This window comes from Zonotrichia albicollis, chromosome 13 (assembly GCF_047830755.1).
Source record: "Zonotrichia albicollis isolate bZonAlb1 chromosome 13, bZonAlb1.hap1, whole genome shotgun sequence".
In the NCBI taxonomy this organism is placed as follows: domain Eukaryota; kingdom Metazoa; phylum Chordata; class Aves; order Passeriformes; family Passerellidae; genus Zonotrichia; species Zonotrichia albicollis.
Window position 1 is genome coordinate 14,262,254 of NC_133831.1, and position 17,011 is coordinate 14,279,264.

The 17,011-nt window shown below is 42.7% G+C and overlaps 1 protein-coding gene across 2 annotated transcripts in view; it reads left to right on the top strand.

Annotated features, from left to right (window-relative positions):
• The first annotated feature begins 15,967 nt into the window (after positions 1–15,967).
• LOC102074554 (cadherin-8) overlaps positions 15,968–17,011 on the top strand; it is a 159,347-nt gene continuing 158,303 nt past the window's right edge. For both annotated transcript variants that reach the window (XR_012582464.1, XM_074551089.1), the window contains exon 1: positions 15,968–16,107. The gene's annotated coding sequence lies outside the window, so the exon portion shown is untranslated. The remainder of the gene's footprint in view (positions 16,108–17,011) is intronic.

Genomic DNA, 17,011 nt, shown 5'->3' on the forward strand with positions numbered 1-17,011 from the left:
ACGTTAATATATGACACAGCTTTAACTAACCCAAGATTTCTATCTGGTAATTATTTTTTTCCCACCTGAATTTTTCTGTCCCTCACAGAGAAAATGCTTTGTATTATACAATGGAGTTTAAAAAGCCACAAACCAATTTAGATTTGTGGTGCATAATTTCTAGTCATTTTTATGTATATTAATGTTAAATCATGTTCTTGATTTCCATAAATGACCCACATAACATGCCAAATTTCTTCCATGGTTTAAACAGCCCTGGATTTTGATGAACAAAAATTGATAGGTATGAGATGAACAAAAGAATACTGATGACACATAATATAAGCCTTGATCTAAAGTTGTGAACTTGTCAGATGATCTGCCAAAAATGGATTATTTTCTAAAAGTTTGAAATATGGCTGAGAAGCCTGCTGGCCATTATTCAAAGCCTTTAATTTATTACATTGATGCTGTTAGACAAGTGATAATCATAGGCTTTAATTTCCTGCAGAATTGGGCATAGGTGTAGAATGCTTTATATCATTTAATATGCAAAAAACCCCTCAGATCAGAGAATGGAATTTCTATCTGTGTCACTACAGGTTGTCTAATCTGACACAGATTGGTATTAATATGCTGCATAAAACTGGAATTTTCCTAGACCTCTGGTATTTCTTTGCTTTCTTGACGTTCACATTTTCCAAAAATGTGCAAGTTCATGTCCACCTTCAGTTTTATAAAAACTGCAGTAATTTGCTTCATTAAATGCGCTATAATTTTCCTCTGCATTCAAAATACTCTTGTTCTTTACTCAAGCTGGAATTGTTGAGATGTGTGGTGGGTTGCACCAATCATGAACTTGTTGATTCTCTTGTCTCTTTCTGCAGTTAAAAGTAACCCACAGCACTGCTCCCAACGTGACACTCATCCAACACAGATAATTGTTTCTTTTGCTATAGGATTTTAGATTCTGTTTGTGCAGTTTTGTTTTCTTTTGCAAGAGATAAAAAGGCACTTGGTCCCCAGGGCACGGCTCCCCTGGCCCTGCTGAGTGCCTGAGCAGCTGAATGGAACTGATAATCTTTGGCATTTACCAACAGGTTAATTTTACTCAGCTACATATGGGGCTCTGAGAACAATAGGTTTCCAAAGATTTTAATTTTTTGAAGGCTTTTATGAAAAATATTTCATGCAAATTGTTTTAAGCTTAGCGGCTTACTTCAAAGCAGCTTTTTCCCTCTGCAGGTTTACAGAAAACTTTCCATTTCCTTCCTGTGTGTTATTTTTCTCTTTTTAAAATTTATTATTTTTATAAAATATTCTTCACAACATGGAGAACAAACTAACAATATTTAACAAAAAGTGTCAATTCAGAATAGGTGATTTCTTAATTGTAAGAATAGGAGAATGTTGGAGAATGGTGGTTTCTTAATTGTGGTCCCTGATGAACCTACAGGAAAGAATGGATAGAGACAATTGACACGGGATGGAGTGCCAGGACAAGGGGGAATGGCTTAGGTAGGGCAGGGATATGATGAATTTTGGGAAGGAATTCCTCCCTGTGAGGTTGGGGAGGGATTCCATGACGGTAACAATTTCATTGTCTTTGATTTATACTACTCAAGAATCTAACACAGTATCCTAGCAAGTGAAACATTTTTCTATTTAATGTGGTTTTTGGTGGACTAAGAGTATAAAAGGATCTGACTTCACATTGTAGAATAGAACAGGCTATGCCTGTTTGTAAGTAAAAGCTAATGTTTTGCATTTTAACAGGGAAGGAAATGAACAGTGGCACTAAAACCACATCTGCCAGAGCAGAGCCTAGTGGCAAAAGTTACCTCTTGTTACAGTGATGACAGTATCCAGATGTCACCCAGTTAGGGGTATTTGCTAAAATCTTTTTGAAGTAGGAACACCTGTGACCGTCAAAAGCGATAAATATTAGATAATAAAATGCATTCCTGGTTGTGCACAGTGTAACCAACACAGTCAGGGACAGAGCAATCACATTTCCTCAACCTCCCTTCAAAGCACTGGCTTGCCTCTGTTTATTCCTGTTTCCATAGGGCTGAATCTTTGAGGGCCTCCTACTCTGCTTTTTTTCAGCTATTTTATATATAACATGTACTATTGCATGGTTTCCCATGTGCTTTCCTGGGGGGTTTTGGGGGGAGTTTTGCATATGGGGTTTTTTTTGTTGTGGTTTGGTTGTTGTTGTTGTTTTCAGATTGATATTCTGCAGAATAAAGTTCAAATATCTGGAGTTTCAGACTGGGATAACCACTGGCAACTGAGGGTGTGTTTTCTGTGCACGTTCGCTTAGGGCCTGCTAGGTGTTGCCCCATTAAAAGTAATGAAATGGGATGCACACATTGCCATGAGCTACATTTAAGCACAAACACTTGAAATGTCATTCTGTGGGCTTTGCTCTCCTCACTTTCAGTGAATCTGAAGCAGAGTTTGAGGCTATTTTGGAAACAGAGCCTACAGCATGCCTGAGTTCTTTATTCATTTGAGGATGGCCTCACCTAAAGCAAAAAAATCCCAAAACAACACAGCAAATCCCTTTGTTTTGCAGTGGCCCATGAAAGCTTGCCCTATTGCAATCCCTCCTTCTGGGGAGTTAACTGGAGCCATTCCTTGCTCAGATTTGCTTTGCTGCCTCCTTACAGCTTTGAAGCTGCTGGTAACTCCCTCTGTTCTCCAAAGCAACAAAGAGGGCAGTACAGCACCATCCTCTTGCGTGGAGGAGAATGTTGTGTTCTATAACTGCACTGCTTTCAAATGTGCATGTTCAGTTCCAAGAGAATATTTAAGGTATCCTCTGAGTATCTGTGTTTACATGGAAATGGATGCAATTCTGCATTTCAGGGAAAAAAAAAAATATGATTAGACTTTTAGTTTTTGAATAAAAATGAAATTACTCAAGTCCTTGCAGTATCAAAATCCACTGTTTGTGTTTGACGCATCGATAGTGACCTCTGGGGTTGCTGTTCTGCTTCTCAAGGGGATTTTGTCTCTGCTCTTTTGGCTGGACTCCAGGTTTGGATGACAATTTCAAGGTTACAGTTTGTTTATTTTTTTATCCAGAGACAGGGGAGATCAATCCTAATCTATAGAGAGACTGAATCTCAAATGCCACAGTGCCAGAGGCCTGACCCTCAGAACGCTGAGCACTCGGAGCTCACGGGCTGCCGTGTGGCACCTCGGGGTCACTCCTGCCCCTGCCACCCTCTGCTGTGCCCTGGGAACTGAATTAGTCTCTCACTTTGCTTTCAGAGCAGAGGATTTTCTTCCAATGGACTCAGCATAATCCTGTCTTTCCAAGTAAAATGGATGTGGCATTCTCTTCATTTCTCTTCATTCTCAAAGGTAATGTTTGAGATTTGCTGGTTGTTTTTCTTTTATTCTTAGACTGTTTTCCAATAGTCTGTTCTGCTCTTGCATGCTGTGATCCTTTGTTTTCTATGTTAGCTCTGAAATATAAGAAAACCAGGCTGCTGGTTCAGGCGGCAGCTCCTTTTTTAGGAAGTAACCTTTGGTCTTTGGTGGACTTGAGGCAGTGCTGAAGAGCAGAAGGCACTGCTCTTCTGGGTGTTGTCAGCACCAGTAAAGACAAACCCAGACAAACTGATTCATTTCTTTCTGCCTCAGATTAATCCTGAAAACATTTTCCTGTGGTCACCCAAGTGGAGGCCTCCCTCCACCTCCCTGGTGCTCGGTGACCTTTAGCAGTCCCAAAAGGAGGCTCAGTGCTGGTGACAGTTGGGAGATGTCAGCAGAACCTGAGTGAAAATATCCCAGCACAGCACTTCTCCAGGATGACTGAAATCCTATTTTTGGAGACGATAACATCATAACCTTTTAATTTTCCTTTCTATTTTTTTTCCTGGGTGACAGATTGACACGCCTAGAGGATGAGGCTGTCTATTCTTAGAGCAGGTTTGGCGTGGGCAGCAGCCCCAGTTGTTCCCCACGCTGTCCTGCTGGTGTCAGCCCTGACCTCGGGCCCTTCAGAGCCCTTCTCCTGCCGAGCCTGCCCAGGTGACTGATGGCAGTGCCAGAGCACAAGTGGCTCTGCAGAGCCAACAGCTCCTCCCAGACATTGCATTGAGCTGCTCCGAGCTTGCACCTCCAAACAACCAGCTGAATTCCTGCCCCAGCCAATCTTCTTCATTCTGTCTCCATTCTCTCATGCTCTTAACCACTGCTCACTTCGGATGGCATAATTAAATCTAGGAGCAGAATGTGGGTCTTCTCTCACGCAAAATTATTTTAAGTTTTGCTAGTATAGTCAAAGAAATAAAATATCATTTTACAAGTTCTAGTTTATTTAATATTTCCTTAATATAGCGCAGGTTAAGAAAAGGATGTACCATAAGTTAACCTTTGCAGTTTATTTTTCTCTTTGATCAGTAATTCCCTTCTCTAATCCTTATTTTCAGTGCTGATGTTAGCACCATCTCCATTTGTTGTATGTGAAAGATAACGCTCCCTGATAATGAAGATATTAGTCAGACAATTACCAGGATTGCTGCTTCTGAGTGTTTCATAATAGAAGAAGTGTCAGGGAGGGGGGCTTGCAGCAGAGATTGTGCTCAAGGAGAGTGATTCTGCTGTCCCTTCTCTTGCTGGTGGGGATTCTCATCCACTGCCTCTGAGGATGAACAGCAATAAAGAACATCCAGAACCAAGATGGGATAATATCTAATCATTTTCTGAATGGACAAAGAAAGTTTTAGGGTGAATTTAGAAGGGTATTACTATCTCAGCTTTAATGATACAATACTTTATATTAATTTAAAATTTCTCAACTTCAAAATATTCTTGTGGCCTCCACTCTCAACCCACACAAAGCTGCTAAGACAAGGTACTTTTCCAGGCTAGAAAGAGCCATCAGTCAGCAGCACACAATAGATATCAAAGACATCCCACTTCTGAAGGTATCATTAATACCAGTGCAGAACAAAGTGCACTGCAGCTTTTCAAATCTCATCTGAAAGAAAACCACAGTCAATCCCACCTTGCCTAGCTGAGAAGGAGGAAGGGATGTATGCTCTCTAAGGGTTCTCAAGGATGAGCACAAATTATGTCTGTTCAGACAGTGTTTCTTGGCTTTCTATTTGCTTATGGATCACTCCAGTTATTCCTTTAGGAAATCAAGCATTATACTGTCAGTCTTCAAAAATATGCATTGTTAACATGAGCTTCACTTTACATTAAACATTTAAATTATAAATGAGACAGCTGAGGGTAAGGGTGTGCAGTGAGCTGCGGTGTGGAGACTGGAAGTCTGTGTGAAGGCCCTACACCTGGCTGAGCATGGCTGGGCTCAAGCGCAGAGGAAATGATAAACCCTGCCTTAGTCCCAGTGACAGCAGAAGGAAGGTTTGCAAAGCCCTCTGTGGGTATGGTTTGGGAGGACAGAGCCTGGATGGTGCTGGGAGCCACCCTGAAGTGAGAAGGAAAGGCAGAGCTGCCCTGGGAAAGCTCCCTCAGCTGGGTGGCTCCAGCCCTCCTGTCTCTGCTGGCAGCATCCCCACATTTTCCCTGGCAGCCCAAACACCCAGACAGGATAAGGCAGGGCCCCTTCAGAACTGGCTGAGGTAGATCCCTGAAGCACACCCAGCTGGAATCCTGGTGGGGGCACAGCTGGAAGTGGTTGCCACAAAATTTTCCACATTCCCTTCCCCTTGCTCTGTCTACTCAGACTGCTTTTCTCCACATTTCAGTGGTGAGCCATTTGGCCCCACAGTGTGTATTTTATTCCTCATTTGTTCTGCAGATTAAGCTTTTTATTTGTGAGCACAGTGTCACTTTTCACTATTCTGTAGCCTGCCTGCCAGGGAGAAACAGGTGCCTTATTTGTGGAAACTTTAAAGCACAGTAATACATAACAGTAGTGGAAGCTCTCATGTTATTCCTACAGCCTCTTGAGCCTGAGTTAAGTGAAGTGATAGGATATGACACTGCTTTTTGGTTGTTTTTTGGTAACTTTTCCAAATAAATTGCCTGGAAATAAGGTGTGACATTATTAGGCAGGTACTGAAGTGAAAGCCCGGTTCTTGTTTGCTTTGTAGCATTGTTTTACTTGTGCAGAGAAAATAAAAGAATACTGTGGCAATGTGAGTGGCAGCTACACATAATGGAATATGTGTTTATCCCTGTTTATGTTTGCAGCATCAGGAGTGTTAATTAGAAGACTCTATCTCCTGTGCAGTCCTAGCTGTCATATGTAAATAAATGTTACCTAGTTTGAGGTGAGTTATCCCATGTGTAAACAAGCAAACCAGACTTAGTTGAAACTTTTTGATAATTCACAAGATTATTCTTTCACTAAGACTTGATTTGTATGATTCTTTAATATTCTGCACAATATTTGGACTGCATAATGGCAGTACTCCTGCCAGCAACCCTATGCATCTGTCTATCAAAAAATAACATTTCTGTAATTACAGGATGGGTGATGATGGGTACAGAGGAGGGAAATGCTGAGGGACAGCAGGAAGACAAACATAGCAACAAACCACACAATCTACAGAAGTCAGAGGAATATTACAAAAATAAACAAAAACTTGTGGGAATTAGATCAGAGTAAGTGTTACTGTGGTAAACAACAAGAATGGTTTAACTGCAAAAAGCACAGTAACTAAACAGAGAGGGCCTTAGAATTTTGTGTGCTTGCAAATGAAGAGAATTTCCACTGAAACATCATTAAACTGTAGCCTCTGATAAATCTGAAACGCTGTTGAGTTAGATTTGATTTGTCACTGTTTGCCATTTGATTTTAATCAGTGTTTCTGCGAGTGCATGCAAAACCTGGCTTTTCAGGGGAAAGCTGAGACAGGCAGGGTCCCTGGCTGTGGGGTTTGTGTGCACAGCCAAGGCAGAAAAGGAGACTGGAACACACTGAAGAAACAGAAATTACTTTGAAGTGCCTTATCTAGAGGGGAATATTAAAAGTTTTGGAGGCATGCTAGGAAAAGAAATTTCTTTTTGGTAGGAGTGTAATGTTGTGGGCTCAGTTTGGGTTGATTCAGAAGCTTTTTGCTTTAACTCTTCTGCTGTTTGTAGAATAATTGGAAAACTCTAGAGACATGAGGTGAGCTGAATTGATGTTGAGAAAAGAATCTGCACCCCTTGTATCCCCAATCCTTTGCTATCCAATTGTCCCTTTCTGTTTGCAGGGTGTGGATTTCCTGAGGATTCCCTGGGAGTTCCCAAGTGCTCCTCTCACCCCTGTGTCCTGTCAGGAATGATTTAGATGCTCAATGGAACAAACATGGACAGAGACAGGGTTTATTTGTGCTGGATTAACTCAAGTTCATCAGCATAGAGAGAGCCAAGCTGGACCTAAAGAAGAAAATAAATGAAGAAAAATGATTAGCAAACACACAGCCTCTTACCAACCCATTCAAGAAGGGAGCTGAGGCTTCTGGAAGTTCTCTTGTTCTCTCCTGAGAGCTGACCTTGAGATGAAGAGGTAACATGGCTCCTTTCTCACTTTCTCTGCATTGCATGGCTATAAAGAAAAAAAAAAAAGCCTATCTTTTTATTTTTTTTCTGTATCTTAAAGGCATTTTACTAATGTAATAGAAAAGAAATATGTTAAATAAAAACATTTATTAGAGGACATAATTTTAAATATTTAATGATATAATTACGTCTTATTAATGTAATGGTCTTTATTCTGCAGTTTAAAAATTCACAAGGTTAATTTCCCTTTCATCTTTATTATGCGATGTTTGCCACAATTATTTGTTATATATTCTTATAAATATTTGATGAATATTAGACATTTTAATTTAAATAAAAATATAGGTCATCTTTTACCATGGTGTTACTCTGGTGTTAAACTGGAATTAGTGAAATTAGCACAAGAGTGAGTCAGGCCTTGATATTCCTCCTGTTATTCGAGAGTTGGCTTCTTTGACTTGAGTCATCCATGGAAAACACACCTTTTACCACTCTCTCTTCACTTTTAAGTCTTGCAAAAAAGCTGAGGGTCACCAAGCTGTGGATCAGTCACATCATTCCCACGTTGTCTCCTCTGGGGGACATTATTTGCATCATCTCAGTCTCAGCTACTTATTCACTTGATTTTACTGCATTTGACAATAAAAACCACCTGTCAGCCTTGGTAAATAAATTTAGAATATATTTCAGGAGATATTTACTTGATTCATTAAATTACTGGCATTAAAACCAGCTGTTTTGAGTAACATGATTCTCCTTCTATATGCTCTGCCTGTATAGCAGAGCATATAGAGGGAGAATCCTGTTACTGATTAAGAAGGAAGGTCCTTCAGCATGGAGTCCTGTGCATTTAAATGATTGACATTCTCCTTTATTAGCAGTATTTCTTCCATATGCACCAGAAATATTTTTAGGGGAAATGGATGCTTTATTTTACCACAGCATTACGATTTTTTTAAGATCAGCCTGCCAAACTACAATGTCAGCAGCTGCTGAAAAAAATCACTTTATGGGCAATATGTTGACTTACCTTCTTAATTAAATAAAAAAACCAAAGTAGAACTCTCTGGAGAAAAGTACTTTGAAATAAGCATCTACTCCTAATCTGTCACTGTATTCAGAATGGAAAAACACCATTTGAGCTGGCAGCCAAATTCCAGCTTGTGCTGCTATTAGATTTGGGTTATGAGGTGTGCAAAAGTACCTTTTGGTGAGTTTCTTCAGGTGGGCTTGTGCTACTTTTGTGTTTGTGCTGCTTTCCCTTGTGTTAGTAACCCCATCTCCCTTTGGATGCCTTGCCTGCTGTAATTGTCACCTCTCAGGCACCCAAGATCTGCTGCTCTCCTCCAGATAGGGAAGGCACTTTGTGGAGAGCTGGGCTAAACTGAAGGGATTTATTGTCTTTAGGACAGGGGTGGCAGAATGCTGTCCATTTTTAAGGTAACCATTTTACAGCCAACCACTGAGTGGCTTTTCCCCTCCCTGCTGCTCTCCAGGTGTATTTGCTGCTGCTGTTCACTCTTATCCCTGCAGTGATGAGGGCTGAACACACCTGGGGAAGCTGACTCAAATATGATGGAAATGAAGGCAGTTTATTTGCCCAGATCCCTGCCAAGACCTGTCTAACCCTGCTGTACTTTAGCTTTCAGTTATGAGAGCATCTATTCCAGCATTGTTTCTGGAATAACTCTTGTTGTTGTGTTGCTGGCAGCACAGTGCCTGGGTGCAGAGTGGCTGTAAAAACAGGGCATTTTGTGTTAGAAAACCATGTATTGGCAAAGTGTGGTGCTCTGCTCTGTCCTGTCTGCCTCCTATGGATGCTAAACTGAACCAGAACTGTGTGTTCTCTGCAGAATGCCACAGTCAAGGTACAGAAATTAACCTTCAGCAGAGCCAAGCTGGCAAACGGGAAACAATGCTGTGGGCTTCTCTCAGCACCTCACTTGGAAACCACAACTCTGCCACCACAGCCCAGCTCAGGGGTTGTGATGATGACTCTTTCCACTTATAGGAAGTCCTACTGATTTTACAACTCATAAAAGATTCAATTCTCTCACCCTGTGTAGCATATCCCTATTACAGGCAACCATTTCATCTCTCCTGGGATCCACCCATCCCTCTTACCTCAGCTTTCAGAAGTCCATTAAAAATCTGTTTTGTTTAGAGTATGCTTAGGCTTGCTATTATCTTGGAATTTTATGGTAAATCCTGCCTGAAAGTGAATACTTGGCTTTGAGGTCAGGGCACAGTGAAATGAGGAATGGGGAAAAAAATCTTCAATGGTTTTCCCCAAAATGAACTTATTTGTGCAGTGGAGAAAGTTATGTGGGGAACTCAAGTCTGCTTTTTAAATACAGGAGAGCCCTTAGAAATAAACCTAAATAAGTTAGATTGATTTAAAGTTATTATTTAAATTTATTTATAAGTTAAATAGCTCTTGCTTCCTCAGAGTTTTTAATTCTTTCTTCTTGGAGCTGCAGCTGGTAATTTTACATCTCCACACTTTTACCTTCCAACACGTCCTCATTTCTCCTCCTGTCAGTGTTCTTTGGTGTCAGGAGCTGCTGCACAGAGCCTGCTCTCACTGACAGACACCACTGGGTTTGTCCAGCCAGGTGATGTCAGAATTTTGAGGGGGAACCTCAGCATCACAGGACAGGTGACAACACACAGAACTTGTTACATGTGTGCCCCACTCATTATTCTGTTTATATTCATGTAGGCTTGCCTGTTTTCTAAACTGCAGACAAAGAGTGCTTTTAAAAGACCCTAAAAGCATAATTAGGGGTTTTATTGTTAATCTTGTTCTAGGGTCATGTTTTGTTGATGAAAATGGTAATTTCCTTTTGCAGAGAGAAAAGTGTTGTTTTAGATCTGATAACACCAAAAACTGTTCGTACTTTGACATTTTCACAAGATCCAAAAGAATTATTGTGCTTTATTTAACTTATACCTCTGAGAATAAAAATCTGACAGCAACAGGAGTGATTCGATTTTGCATGAAGGAGATAACTCATTTATAGCCACACAATTAATGCAGTGAACATTGAATTTGTCTTTGCTCTCGAAGAAAATCAGTGTTACATATTACTTTGGGATTTAGGAGAGTAACTGTTAGGGAAAAAAAGGAGAAAAAAACTTATTTTAACCTGCTTAATTACTGCACACTAGAGGGCACTTGAGGTAGAGCAAACAATATTTGCACAGCTTCTGTGACTGAGCCAGCTCCTGACGCTCACAAGGCAGAGTGAAAACCCTCAGCGAAAGATTAACTCCCCAAATTGCATCCTGTGCAACTTGCACTAATGTACAATCAAAAAGTAATGGTTGAATGCCTTGCTGGATATAATTTCCTTTTGTCTTTCTCCTAGTGTTTGATGTACTAAAGGCATAATTGTTTTTCTAAAAGCCAACCTGACAGCAACTAGTCAAAATTGCAAACAGTGCCGGAGGAATAATAAAACCTGATAATGCAGTGTTATTTTTATGCACTCCCTAATATCCCTGGTGCAAAAGGTACACAAATTAGTAGTTGGGGGGGTTATATTTTATAATCTCTGGAGAGTGAAGTGGCTCAGGACTAGTTGTGTTTTATAGTGCTAAATGAAGTGTTTGGGGATGGCAAAGGATGTCCTAAGGGCCCATGAGCCCAGGGCTGCTGCTGGGTTAAACTTTTGTTTCTGACAGATAAAACAGACTTTTCCTTGGGCTGGAGGAGGAATTTGAATGGTTATTGGAATATGTTTGCCCAGTCAAAGCATAACTAACTTCAAAATCAATGCATGTTTCTCCTCACATCTCAAGTAACAAGGGAATGGAGTTGGATTGGATTCTCAGAAGGCCCAGACTCAAAAGTAAAGGGTTTTGGGTGGTTGAGAATCCTTTCTGTCACTTACAGCTGCTGCTGCTTTCTTCAGTGGGGCTTCCCAAGCTTTCTGTTCCAGTGCTGGATATTGAATTTTAACCATGTGTGATCCCTGAAGGAGTCTGGCATTCCTTTGCAAATCCTTCACTTCAGTCTCTGAGGGTTTCTAGCCTTGCCTGTTAAAGTGTAAACACAAATTTCTTACAGAGGAAAAAAATTGAAACTAAACCTATCCCAACCAATCCTGTACCTTTATCTCAGAGGCTGCTTGTATCATTTCCCTTGTTTTAATCTATAGGATCACTTGTAAGCATTATATAATGGATTTTTTTTTCAAGTTACAGATGTCTTCAGTGACTTCCCAAACACAGGAGATCATTATTTTTCCTGATAACCAACTTGTGATAACTGTATGCAAGCAGGTTTTAAAGGTTGCAAGACAGTGATAAGAACCTATGTTCTAAAGGTAATTATGTTTGTGTGCTGGCACAGAGAGCTGATAAAAGTGCATATTTTATTCAGAAATGTGCTGAACTTAAGATAACTTCTTGTTTCTTCTTGTTTCATGCCATGAAATGTCAATTCTAGTATGCAAAGCAAATGTCAATTCTAGCATACAATTCTAATGTCAATTCTAGCATACAAAGCAAATTAAATTTAGGAATAATCCTTGATGTAATTTGAGCAAAAGGTGCCAATGATGTAGAGTGGGTATTGCCTAAGAAAACAGCATTTAATGCGTTTAAAGGTTTACTGCAGCAATGGCAGGTGATGCCACTAGTCCATAAACTTGCTTTAGTAACTTTCAAATCAGTTATTAATTTCTTATTACTTTGAAGTGGCATTTTAGTGGCAATCCCTGTAAGCAAAAGTAGCTTGCAGTAAAGTAATTTATCTTGATCAAGCAATTCACTCTGGACTCATTAATTGCATGTAATTTTGGATCAGGCTCCATTTTACATATTAAAAACTGAAATCAGCTACTGATGCTTTGAGGGAAATATCTCACTGGTAGGTGATCTGATGGGAATAAAATGTGAATATGAGGAATTAGCACAGTAGTTTCTTTTCCCCTCTTAAGCCCTGAACTTTGGCATTGTCATTTAAATGAGATGACCCCAAACAGTGACTCCAGCAGTAACCCTGGCAAGGCTGTGCTGTGATTCAGTTGCCCCTAAAGGGCTCATTTCAAGCCACTTCTGCTGGATATTTGTAAGAAGTAAGGTCTAAACTCTCTGCCTTCAGGAAACAGCTGATTGCACTGCTGAGGAACAAAGAATTAAATGATAATCAACAACTGTTGTCACAAAACCAAGAAAGTGAGAGAAGATGGTGGATTTCCATTATGCCACATATTTTAGGTGACAGATACTTCCTGTCTGTATATGTGTGGGTACTCACATTGGGGTTTTAATCCTTCTTACTCATAAAAGCAAAGCAATATAGAAGTAAATTTCCCAGTTCTCTTCCAAGCTGAGGTGAATTTTTTCCCAATTCTCCATCATGACCAGTCAAAGAAACCAAACAAAAGCAACCCCAAAAAAGCTAAAACCCATCTAAAAGAAAAAGGAAACACACAAACCCCCTCCCCGCAAAAAAATACCCAACCAAGCAAAAAAAAAGTAACCAAAAGATACCACAAATCCAAGATGAAAAATAACCCCACAAAAACAAAACCAACAACCAACCCATCCCACAAGCCAATACATTTTGTAAATAGTCTGGTTTGTTTGGTTGGTTTTTTTCCCCTGATCCCAAAATTTAATATGAAAAATTGCATTCCAGTTTGATCCAGGGTGAGATTTAATCATATGCATTTTGCAGATGACTTCTTTCTTCAGTACAGTCATTAAACTAAAAATCTTCATCCCATTGCAATTGGAGTCAGAGCTGCTTTTTGCTTAAAAAATGAAATGGCCATTTAGAAGATAGAGGAATAATCTTCCTTATAATATTTATTTAAGATGAAACAATTTCTAGCCAGCATATTCATCAGTGTAATGCAGTAGTGTGTATATATATATCTCTCACTATGATAAATATCATTAAATCATTTCATCTGGATAGGATGCAGAAAGCTGCAAATGTTCCTCTGCTATTCCAAGCTTATTTTTACATTAATTTTCATCTATACACTTCTTCCTGTCAAGATTTACTCCATCATCTGCAAGGCTTTCCAGCAGGGGAATCCATGGATGGCATAATCCATTTTAACAAGACACTTACCATCCTCTCCCACAACCTGAAGATGAAAGAGTGCAGCTTTTGCCCTGATAATTTCCAATTGCAAGAAAGGTCACGTAGAACAAATGGCACAAGTCAAAGGTTGAAATCAAAACAAAAAACTCAACTTTTAAGCTGCACTTGGAGGTACAACCTCTACCATTAGCTTTCTTCCCACACACTGCTGTGCTGCCTATTTAAAGCAAGGACATGAGGGCTCTTTTTAGGAAGAACTTTTATTCTTGGTTGATTCCTTTAGGTGTTTTAAATGGAAATTAAAACAAGGTGTGCAACCACTCTTACTGAAACCTACAAGAAGTTTGAAAACTGGTGTTAATTCCCAGGAGTAAAGCCAGGTTGAGCATCCTCACACTTTCCTTGTGACAAGATCTGTATTTTCACTGTGTTGTTCAGTTGGTGGAAAGATGGGGGAGAAAAACACTCCTTGCCTCAGCAAAACCCCAGGTAAAAGGAAACCACATTTCTGATCTTATCTATTGCACTGCCAAGTGTTTTGTATTTCCCTCAAGGCTCTCTGCCTGCTTCAGGTATTGGGTATTTTCATATCCATCCTCCTCCAAGCAATCCTCCCAGGCTCACAGCTCTGAAGGTAAGCGCCTGGGCTGAGGGGAACAAAGCGATAGTTAGATGTTTCTTCATTGACCTTGAAAAATGGCACGTTCTGGGTGCATTTTGCTACATTCCCATGAGTCTTGGGCTTTTCAGAAGGAGGATTTGTGCAAGCAGAAATGCACCTGTTATCTGCACTGGCTTGCATTTAGTCAAGATAAAGTCAAGCAGGTAAGAGCTACACAGGGAGGGTCTCATGCAGTGTCATGCACTCATAGGGTCAGCATGGAAAATAAGATTAGCAATCATGGAACTCAATTATATGGTATTCTTACTGTATAGCAGAACATTAGGCTCCACTTTCTGCAATCCTAGGTAGATCTTCAACAGAATAGTCATCTTTTGGTTAAGGTGGAGAGGTTTGCAGGTGATCTGAAGGAGGTTCAGGTGACCAGCCCTTTAAAAATAAAGTTGAGCAACGAACCTGGTTCATTAATATAGAACCACACAGAACATTAATTTCAACCACACTATCGTGCTGGTCGCGGAGAGTTGGAGAAAGATGGAATTGAGGGCGATTCAACTTCCCCAACAGCACCAGCTCAGTGTGGAGCCAGCCCTCCATTTTTAGAGTCCCTGCCTGCACCTGACCTTGTGCTCTTACCCCTTCCCTTCCGGCAAACATCAGAGCTAGGATGTATTATAAAAAATAATACATTTAATCTGCTAACAGATAATCCATGCAGCACGACAAGGAGAAAAGCCCGATGGATGAGGAAGGCGGGCAGGGCTGGCAGTGGCCTGTCCCTCACGGGGTGCTGCCCGTGCTGTTTGTGTGGCCCGGACGGGACCGGCCCGCTCCAGCTCCGCACAGCCCAGGGCAGGTGGCGATGCCCGGTGCTCCAGTGCCCCAGCAGCGGGGCCGTGCGGGATCCCGGCGCTGTCGGTCACAAAGAGCATTTGGGGACGGGCCGAGGGTCAAGGACTTACTGCGCGCTGCTGCTCCATCCTGGCCTGGCGCTGCCCCGGGGCCGCCGAGGCTGCGAGAGCCCTGAGCCGCCCGCAGCTCCCGGGGGCGTGTTGGGAAAAGCGTTTTTCAGGGCTGCCCTCCCTGTCCCCAGGGCGCCCGCCCGCAGCGCTGTCGCACGGAGACGAGCGGCTGCCCGCGGCCCATGCATCGGGGTGCTGCCGCATCCTCCCCGCATCCCTCTCCCGGCCGGCATCACCCCAAAGGACGGGGTCAGGAGAAGGGGGGGCTGCTCTTTGCCATCGCTTCGGGCACGTCCCAGCCCCGGCGGGCGCGTCCCCGGTGGCCCCGCTCCGCGCCCGCCCCCCCCGCCCCGGGTCCGCCCGGCGCCCACCCCCGCTCTCCCGCATCCCTCCCTCCGTCCCTGCCCGCATCCCTCGGTCTCTCCCGGGCGGCCGGAGGAGATGCCCCGGCTCAGAGTTGGCGGCCCGGGCTCCCGGCAGGAGCGAGCGGCGCCGCCGCCCCTGGAAAAGTTGTGTGCCTGCCGGGGGAAAGGCGGGCAGCGGAGGGAGGGGGAAAACCACCACCCCAAAGTGCTTACACGAATTTCCCAGCGCTAGACCTGCCTCCGAGATCAGCCCAATAAGAGCTGTCAGGGGAGGCTCCCGGCTCACTTTTCCACATCGCTTCACAGTTACGTTTGGCAGGCAGGCGGGCACGGCAGCGCGCTCAGCCCCGGAATTAGCGGATTTATTTGGAATATCCCTGCTTTCCTGGAGACGTGCGGCTGCCGCCGGCTCGTGCGAACGGAGAAATTAATAACTGCACTCCGGCATGCAGGCACAGAGACCCGGGAAGCCCGGCAAGCAGCGGCTCCGCCAGCATCGGCAGCCTCGGAAAGCATGAGAAGAAAATCTGGAGCACCCTGCCTGTTCCCAGGGACCGGCTGATGGCTTTTTACCTCACCCTTTCCATCCGTGCGTGAAGTGGCTGTGGGCGAGCGGCTCCCCTGCTCCTTGAAAGAGTGAGTATTCATTTTATTCAGACAATTTGTGGCCGGCTGGCTGGCAGAGGGCTCTCGCCCCGTGGGTTTCTGCCTGACTTGGGCTCTGTGTGCGTGCAAGGTGCGCTGGGCGAGCGCCTTCCTCGTCCGTAGGTGCGGTATTAGACCGAACTGGGGTCCCTCATTAAGTCGGATGTTTTCAAATTGCCGATAATGAAAATGTCGTGGGATGCTTATTAGTATTTTTTTATTATCACTATTATTCTCTAGGGAGAAGAAGTGGTGGTTGTATTTGTCTTCCCGCTTGTTGGTGGGGTTTTTTTGGGGAGGTTTATTTTTCTTTCCGTTCTACAACCCTCCTTTAAAGAATCGGGAGGACTTTGGATCACAGAGGGTTGCTTCTAAGGCTGGCGAGCCCGTTTCTTCTCCTTGTTTTCTTATTTAGTACAATAAGTCTCTGGGCTATTTCACTGTGTTGAATAGATGCAGGGCTGCATTCATGCATTGAAATAGATTGCAGTTTTCGTGCTGAGAATAAAAATCACCCACCAGCCAGATATGTAAATGAGGGAGGAGGAGGCTGGAAGAACCTTGGGGGGGGAAATCCCCCCGATTTATTATCACCTTCCCTCACCGCAAAGCTTTGCACCCCTTAAGTAAGTAAATAAATAGGAATGGCTTCATAGCTTCCCTTCCTACTTTGAGAGAGGCAAGCATCGCAGAAATACTGCTCTTGAAAGCTGCGATGGCAATGCATCTATAGCCATAACTAGCCAGGAGTCATCCCTGTCCCACAAGTTGTTTTCCTTCCCATCCTTTGCCTGACTAAACAGAGGATGCACCCAGCTGAAACTTGGGAGAAGGAGAAATCCCCTTAGAGCCCCAGCCGCTCGTTCGCTGCCAGGGCTCCCAGAGCTGGAACACA